Source organism: Antechinus flavipes, chromosome 2 (genome assembly GCF_016432865.1).
Source record: "Antechinus flavipes isolate AdamAnt ecotype Samford, QLD, Australia chromosome 2, AdamAnt_v2, whole genome shotgun sequence".
In the NCBI taxonomy this organism is placed as follows: domain Eukaryota; kingdom Metazoa; phylum Chordata; class Mammalia; order Dasyuromorphia; family Dasyuridae; genus Antechinus; species Antechinus flavipes.
In genome coordinates, this window is record NC_067399.1 from 473,914,496 (window position 1) to 473,923,683 (window position 9,188).

The following is a 9,188-nucleotide window of genomic DNA, read 5'->3' on the forward strand; positions in this document are numbered from 1 at the left end:
ATTCATTTGCATGTCATGGCCCTCTCTGAGAACAAATGACAAACAACAACAACAGAGTGGAGAGCAATGGAGAATGTTACTATTTCAGATCAAACTTTAAAATGTATCATATATGTAAAAATTATATATACATATATAAGTTGGGGGTGAGCTGATTGTTAAATATTTACTGGCAGGCCTGTGCCTATTTACCTCATGAGAGAACAAATTCAGTTTGCAGGTCATGACAAATAATAAAAATAACTGATATTCATATAAAAGTCTAAGTTTAGTTAAGTGCTTTACACATATGATCTAATTTAAGCTTTACAACCACCCATTGAGGTAGGTATAATTGCAATCTTCATGATACAGATGAAGAAACTGAAGCTGACACTTATGTGCACAGGGGTCGTGAGGCCTGAGTGTCTGAGGCAGTTAACAAATTCAGGCTTTCCTGACTCCGGCTAGCTAGCCTCCAGCTGCTGTCCAGTCCTCTGAGCCTTTAAATACAAAGACTTACCTAGAAATGAGTGAGGTGGCCAGGATAAAACACTGTTATCTGTCAGAAGCATGCAGCTGATCCTTTTCTAGTTTAATCCAATATAAAAACACTTGGGACACCACTTAAAGAATATCAGCTGGGTGGCAAAATAGACTGGAATCAGGAAGACTCAGGTTCAAATCTAGCTTCAGCTAATAACTAGCTGTGTGATTCTGGGTAAGACATATAATCTCTAGGCGCCTTGTTTCCTCATCTGTAAAATGGTGATGATAATAACACCTACAGTAATAGTTCAATAACAAAGAGTTACTATGAGGATAAAATATTTATAAATAACTTAGTATAGAGCCTAGCACTTATAAATGTTTGTTCCTTTCCTCCTAAGTGCCATACAATGGAAAAATGTAAAAAGTATTATTTATCCAAGTATCTGGGGAGAGGGAGAGGTTGTCAGGGTACTGTTCTTCATATTCATATTACTAAATATGCCTTAACTATATCAATCAGACAAGCTCTCTCAAGGAGAGCTTCCCAGATGTCCAGAGAAAAAACATCCCAGTCCTAGGTACTGAAAAGAATCAGCTAAGGATTCAGTTCTAGCTCCAACAATGGCAATCCAGCAAGCCTTCAGCAGCTGCCTTGTTCATTTACCCAGAAGCCAGTCTCTAAATGTTCTACCCTACCCCTGGGACAATGTCTTCAACACAATAGATGTTGAATAAATGTTTGTAAGATTAGGCTTACAAAGTATTTATTAAGCATCTACTATGCACCAGACACTGTGCAAAGTGCTAGAGATAACAGAAAAGACAAAAAAAGTCTGTGCTCCCAAGTACCTCAGTCTAATGAAGGAGATAACATGCAAACAACTGCAAACAAATTACACACATGATAAATTAGAGATAATCTCAGAGGGAAGGCACTAGCCTTCCACTAGTATTAAGGGGGATTGGGAAAGGTTTCTTGCAGAAGGTGGAACTTTAGCTAAAGGAAGAACAGGAGACAAAGATGAGGAAGAGAGAGTGAAAACTGGGCAGCTGCCTTAGTATGATCCCACACGTGCAAAGACCCCCAGGAATGTATATGTGCAAACCGTGACTTTCCAAAAGGTTGCTTTTGAGAGAGAATCAATATTGTTTCTTCTTGTCAACTGATGTGAACACAGGCATTCCCCCCTCCTGCCCAAGGCTGGGACTAAAGTTGAATTTTTAACCAACCTAAGAACATTGTTAACCAGCAAGGCCCCTTACAGACTATTTCCTTCCCTAGCGATTCTAGCAGCTCTTTCTTACCTTTCCTACTACAGTGTTCAGGGTCAAACATTCTACTTTCAAATTTGGGCTCTGCCACTCTGAACCTCTATGACTGAATAATGATGATCACGATAATAATAATAATAATAGCATCACACATTTGTATAGTGACAAAACGGCAGGTTTGCAAAGGTTTTAAGTTTTATAAAGTGTTTTACAAATATGATGTTTCAAGTCTCAGTGCAGTTTTAAACCATTAAAGCTTAAAATTGCATTGTTAGGACACATCATATTTTTTTATTTGATTCTCACAATAACTCCAGGAGATAGATGTTATTATTATCCATTGTTCTATAGTTGAGGGAATAAACTGAAATTAAGTGACTTGACAAGTCACCTACCTGATGCAGGATTTGAATTCAGGTCTTTTTTGACTCCAGAGCTTGTGCTTTATTCAGTAAGCTACCTGACTACCTTCTTATCCCTGAGGTTTCTCCTTTGTAGAATAAGAGGGCTGGACTATCAAATGTAAAACATTCCTTCCCTTAAAAATAGAATTGGGAAATATTTAATAAAATAAATAAAAATCTAATAAAACATAGATAACGTTACTTTTTAAAACTAAGTCAATATGTAACCTATAGGGATTTTTCTGTCTGATTTAGTTTGATTAGACTAGGTAACCTTGAAGGTTTCTTCCAGCTCAAGGTCAATCGTGAATGATGAATCTTTTCTATGACAAGAAATTTGAAAAGAATGGAAACTAGAAAGAGTAGTACTACTTTAGCCCCTAAAGCTTTGCATTCATTTATATCCACAGATTTCATCTGACTTTCTTTGTGTGATGATACAAAATAACCCTTCTGGAGTCTGTCCCTCCTGTATCTTTGTCTTGTCATGGTGGAAGAGCTTTCATAGGTTAAGGAAACTATGCCATGCAAGGTTACCAAGATATACAGGTTATAGTGGAGAGTCTGACAAAAGATGATCCACTGGAGAAGGAAATGGCAAACCATTTCAGGATCTTTGCCAAGAAAACCCCATGAACAGCATTAAAATACTATAAGATATGACATCAGAAGATGAATCCCTCAGATCAGAAGTTGTATAGAAAAGCCTGGCATGCTATTGTCCACAGAGTCACAAATAGTCAGACATGACTGAACAATAACAACATTCTGCATAGAGGGTTGCATAGAGTCACTCTGCTCAGACTCCTGTAATGGGACTCCTGGTATAGTTTGCTCTCTCAGCACAGACATGTCCAGCATTAGGCTTCCCAACACTCTTGGGCAGAAAGGATTTCCATTTATAAGCAAAAAGTCCCAATGATCCATGTGATCTGGCACAAAGTCTTTAACTGATCATTATAAGGCAGACCCCACAGACAAAGCCATCACCTTCTTAAACCACTACATTAACCTTGAGTGTGTAACTTGTTATGTCCTAATGGTTTGGCTAATTCCCTTCTACAATGTTTACTGATTCTAATGGCATTCATTATTCATTCAGAAAGTGATTTCTTTTACCAACATTACTGTCCAGGCTATGTTAACACATCCTCTTGTTAGAAAATTTTAAGATTTCTACAATAGTGAAACTGGAGAAAGAAATGATGAAGTAGGGATTGTGTTGTATGTTTTTCCAAATTAAAAATAGATGCAGGCAATATTGTATAGCTAAATATCCCTTTTGGTACCTAGACAATAAGCCAGTCAGAGTCTGCATTAAACTAAACCAAGCACTACAGTGAGATCTCAAAGATGCTCTGAGAAGGTTCCCATCCCTAGAACAGGAATGGGAAACTTTTTTTTTCTGATAAGGGCCATTTGGATATTTATAACATTATTTGCAGGCCATACAAAATCTTAAGAACTCAAACAGTGGAAGGTCATTGTACCTACCTTTTAGCTCATTATTGTTTGCAGTTGCCCTGGCAGGGCCAGATCAAATGATTTCTCGGGCCATTCAGATGATCTCCATCTCTGCCCTAGAAGGATCCTGCTCTCTGTGATTTGATTCTCAAGCACCAACATCTCTCAGCAAACTTCCTCAGCTGTCTCCTTCCCACCACAGAAGTAATCAACACATAGTAATAAAAGCTTTTACAGTGCCATCCTGCCTGTGATCAGCAAAGTCATAAAAAGCATGGAAGGCAATTGATTTCTGGCATTAATTGTGAGTAAGAGCAATACGATGCATCTTCACAAAGTTTCCATGCAGGACCATGTCATTTTGCAGTTCTCAAAAAATGAACTGGAGACAAAGACTGAAATAAGCTCCTAACACTTTTTAAATAACCATGTGGCCCAAGAAAGTGAGTTCCTGAACTTTTCCAGACTTATTAGCTTACATAAACAGAGATTTGAATAAATGTTTAAAAAGCTAAATTCCCTGGATGCCCTGTAATCAGTAAATGTTCATTACTGAAACACAGCAAATATGCATGAAATTTCCCAAGTGACATTCCGCTTACAAGATTAAAAAGGCACATCAGAAAGCAACTCAAGTTACAAAGCATCTTCCTCCAGATGCCAGCAGAGAGGAAACTTTCCTAAATCCAAAGGTCACACAGGCCCAGCTTGGATCTTCTATGTTTTGGCAGTGACAGGAAATCAGAAGGAGCCTTGACTTTTGCAGCCTGGGTGATTTATAAATAAGTCATCCACACTTGCTGATTGATGTCTCCATGTAAATAATTAATCCTTGACCTTACGCTAAGAAAGCCTTGACTTTTTAATTTGGGGTCTTTTAAAAAAATCAATGCTGAGGAAACATAATTCACTCTCACATAGTGTGGGTCCCGGGTAAATAAATAACCTGTCAGGGTATTAATGTGTAGGGCCTGAATTTGGAGTGTAAGTCACTATACAACATGGCACACCAAAAGGGGTATGGTCTGTGTGATGAGAGAAGGGGAATTCTTCACCCAGTAAGTACTTCATGTTAACCAATTATTGATTATCCATTTTTCAAGGATGGGTTTTGGTTGCTCCTGATAGGTTATTCTCTGGACATCAGATCCAAATTGGAGATTCTGCTATTACTATGTAGCTATGTAGCTAATGACAGAATAGTCTCCCAGCTCAGGCTACAACTTCCATTCACCTTCCATCCCTCAGTCATTCTGCAAATACACTTTCCTCAGTCTGAGAACTATAGGCACTCAGTATCTCTTCTATTTTCTCTGGCTGGGTGGAGGGAGCAGGTGTCAGCAAAAGTTTAATTTAGAAGCTTATGAATTCAAAAGAGGAGCTGGATGTTTATCCTTCTTACCTCACAAAGCTGCTACTAGGAAGACAAACCAGAGAATATGAAAGGTATTGTGTGTGTGTGTGTGTGTGTGTGTGTGTGTGTGTGTGTGTCCCCTTCCCCACTAGCATTAGTCCAAGGTGAAGCAAAGGACACTTTGCTTTCAGGGTATCACCCAGAGAAGGAAAAATGGTTATGCTGTTCCTAAGTATCGTCCTGTTTCCACCCACCCCAATTGGAGTCATGTGAAATCACAAAACCTTGGGGCTCTTAAGGGGCCTCAAGGATCATCGGAACTTAGACTCAGAAGTAGAAAGGATGGATCTTAGAGGTCATTTGGTCTAATTCTCTAATTCAACAGGGATTAAGTGACTTGATCAAGGTCATCCAGATGACAAATGGCATAGACTTTTAATCTATGTCCTCAGACTCCAAATCCAGCACTTCTACTCAATGCTTTGTCATTTTGATCTATATCTTGCCACTGGACCCAGATGGCTCTGGAGGAGAAAATGAGGCAGGTGACCTTACACAGCCCTCCCTCACTTAAATCCAATTCATTTGCATGTTATAGAACTACTTTCCCTCATGGTCCTTTTCAAGAATGAAAGCAAACAATACCCCCTTCTCGCTTACTGCACCATGTTGCTGCTATTTAATGTGGAGCCTGGAAGAAATCCTAAAGTCTAAAGTCTCTTAAGGCACATCTAACCCCAAGAGGGGCCAGACAAGCCCAGTACCCCAGAGCAGCTTTCTCTTTGTTCTCTAGCTGCACTTACCATTTCTATCGGGAGAAACCATAACACCTGGGGAAAATATACACCTATATATTCAAGTTTGAGAGGCCAAGAAACGAACAGTTCAGGAGACAGACAACACCAGTTGTTGGTTCCTCCTCTGCAAGGACTCGGAAGCTAGGTCACCAATTCCCTGTGATCAAGTATCAGACCTGGAAGAGGCCTAAGGGACTGCCAAATGAGGCTCTAAAGAAGAAAACATTTGCAAATCCTTTCCTCTTCAGGGCCTCATTGACCGGTGAGATAATATTAATAAAAACAATTGGGGTTTTCTACCTGCCAATCCTGCATTCTTTCCAATATATCACACTGTTCATGGTATAAACCAATCCGCAAACTTCCAGCAGGAACTCAAGGGGCCGGACTGGAAAGAGTGAGTGAGTGTGCACTTTGCAAAGAAAGGTCTGACACCCCCCCACCCCACCCCACCCCACCCATTTCCTTTACAGCCTAAAAGCCCCAACCCTGAGCAGCCTTCAAAAGACAAAATCTAAGTGAAAGAAATCTTGCTTTTCAGGTAGGAATAAGTGAGATGGAAAACGAGAGAGGGAGCCCCTTTCATTGAAGGCTCTTGACTGAATCCTGGTAACAACAGCTACTTAAAGGGACCTAGTTAAAGGAGGAGGGTGTGGTGAGGAAAAAATACACTCAGAGGAAGGAAAAGGTTTCAAGAAAAAAAGAGCATTTCTGGGACAAAGTAGAAAAGTATGCCCCCAAATGGATTTCTTTTCCTTTTTTTTTTTTTTTTTTTAAAGCACTGCCACTACTCAAGCCCTCCAATCTCGAACTTCGACTGCTCCAGACCCTGGCAAGTGTCTAAGGCTCTCCGCAATAAGTATAAACGGGAACAGCTCACTTCCCTATTCTGTGTGTCCGGTGTCCGGGAGTTAGGATTAGAAATTCCCAATTAATACTACAGGCTTTCCGGGGAGGGAGGAGAGGGAGAGGTGGGCGGAGAGTAGTGGGAAAGGGGGCTGAGGGGAGATATGCCCAGGTGTCAATGCCTCTTTCCTGACTATGGAGATCCGACTTCACTAAACTTTCCCCACCCAACCAAGAGGGGGAGCAAGGAGAATCCCCTTCTGAATTCAAAACAAACCAAATTAGTTAGACACAAAAGTGCACCAAACTCCGGGGGGGGGGGGGGGGGGGGAGTGGGGGGGGAGGAGGGGAAGGTAAATCTTTAGGGAAGGTGAAGGCATAGAGGACGACAATAATTTGCATTTTGTAAGTAAAGATCAAAATGTTAACTAAAGGAAAAACATATAGTGTGAAAATAATCTCAGTAGTTTTCTGCTTACTGAGATGTTCTCCCACCTCTAAATAAAATTCGAGTTATTAAAAAGACATACTACACATTCCGTGAAAGAAAAAATAAAACATATAAAACAAATCAAAACCTCGCCCAACACCTGGCTTATGAATGCACCCGGAGCTTTCAGTCCCAGAAACAGTTTTCTATAGTATTAAGAGCCCTAGAATACCAGAGACCTATTCTCCTCTCTGCCTCCAACTCCGAAGCGTGATGAAAGTCCATTCAGCTTTGGCTCCAGCACGATACCATCTCCACTGATCCTGTATCTTTTCCTTTTCCCCTTCCTTCCACCTATCCACCCACCCCCGACTGAGGGGCGAGTGTGTTCCAGGGCCGCTCGACCCAGCCTGGAGGAACTCAGCGCTAGTCCATCTATCTGCACTTTAATGAGTTTTCATTTTATTTAAAGTTCTCGTAGCCCGGGTGCCCCTTCTTTGCCCAAAGTGCTGGACTAACGTCACGAAAAGCCTCAGCGGGGCCCTTAGGAGCGGAGAGGGCGGCAAACCGGCAGAGCTGGGGAGAAGGCTGGGCTGGAGGGAAGGAATCTCGCGCATCCCGGCCAGCCACCTACCTCCTCCTCGGGCTGCCTGGAGTGCCGCGGCCCTACCCAGGAGCGAAGGGGAGGACAGGGGGCAGAGGGAGAGCCTCGCGGGGCTGGGGCGCGCAGCTACTCACTCACCTGACCGAGCCGTGGTAGCTAGTAGCAGCAGTAGAGGCGGCGGCGGCAGCAGCCAGCGGTGAAGTCCCAGAGCAGCCGGCGCCTCCAGCCCAGGGGGACTCAAGGATCTGTCCTCGGCAACTGGGTCTCTTCTTGCCAGAGCTCAAGCGGCGCCCGCCTGTCCCTGCTCCGGCTCACTCCTCTCCCGACAGTCAGGAGCGTCCAGCAGCCTTGCCCAGCCCTGCCCAGCCCAGCCCAGCCCAGCCCAGCCCAGCCGGTGAAACCGATCCGAGCGAGCGAAGCCGAGCTTCTCCTCAGTTCCTGCTCCTGCTCCTGCTCCGGTTCGGGCTTGGGCTCCAGCAGCTCAGCCCTGTGCTCCCCGGCTCCTGACCAACGGGAACAAACTCGGCTGGGGAAGAGGAAAGTGGGACAGGCAATCGGGGGAAGAAACTGCTGCTTCCCTCTATTTCTCGCCGGCCCTTCCTCTCTTCCTTCCTCCTTCTCCTTCTTCCTTCCACCCACCTTTTTTCCTTCCACCTCTCGGCTCGCTTTCTCCCGCCGCCACCGCCGCCGGCCCGGCTCTCTAGCTGGGAAGACTCCCAGCAAAGTGATGCTGTTGCCTCGAGGAGCGGCAGGGAATAGCGCCCCCGCCCATCCCTGGGAGGAGGGGGCCCAGGGACACTCCGCCCAGCTCCTGCCTGCTGCTGCCTCTTTATCTCCCTCCCTCCTTCGGAAAAGCCCGGCTAAGGAGGAAGCCAGGGCCGGCCCAGCAGCGTCGGGTCCCCTAGTCTTTGCTTCTGCCTCTGGGGAGGCCCGAGGCTGTTTCCCGGCCGCAGCCCTGGGGTGTGCCTAGGTGCGCTGCGCCAGGCGCAAAGGTGCGGGCTTCCGGGCGCGGCGGCGCGCGGGGCTTTCGGAATTTCCGAGGCAGCGCCTGCGTTACTAAGAGGGGCATTGTCGGAGAATCCCAAGTGGACTTCAGGGCTAGGTGAGGGTATGAGACAGGGAGAAGTGGGGAGGGATGGAGCTGCTGTGGGGCGAGGGAAAGCAAACAGAAAGGAGATGAAGGAGTGCTACGATCCGGGATCAACTCTCCTGGAATCGGGGTCCGCCATCCCGAAAGCAGAATGTCCTCTCTGTGGCCTTCCACGCCTTGAAGATTCAACTTTCGAGCTCTCGTTCGAGGATAGCAGCCCCAGGAGACCCGGCTGAAACCACAGGTTCCTGAAGGCACAGGCTGGAAAAGGTTCCCCAGGGTCCTGATTTGTGCCCTCCTGATCCCGAAGAGTGTCATGTCCTATATCACCCTTATCCCTACCCTCGAGCCCTAACTTTGGCCACTATCCTTCGGGAACAGCCTAGGGACTTGGATTCACTGCCAGTCAAAGAGCATGCTCAGCTCAGGCCTAAACTGGAAGGAGAAGGCAACTGC

General features: G+C 44.7%; 1 protein-coding gene across 1 annotated transcript in view; it reads right to left on the reverse strand.

The window, feature by feature from the left end:
* The window catches only part of CHST8 (carbohydrate sulfotransferase 8), a 209,619-nt gene extending 201,614 nt beyond the window's left edge, over nt 1-8,005 (reverse strand). The window contains exon 1 of the mRNA XM_051979730.1: nt 7,781-8,005. The gene's annotated coding sequence lies outside the window, so the exon portion shown is untranslated. The remainder of the gene's footprint in view (nt 1-7,780) is intronic.
* Nucleotides 8,006-9,188: the final 1,183 nt, after the last annotated feature.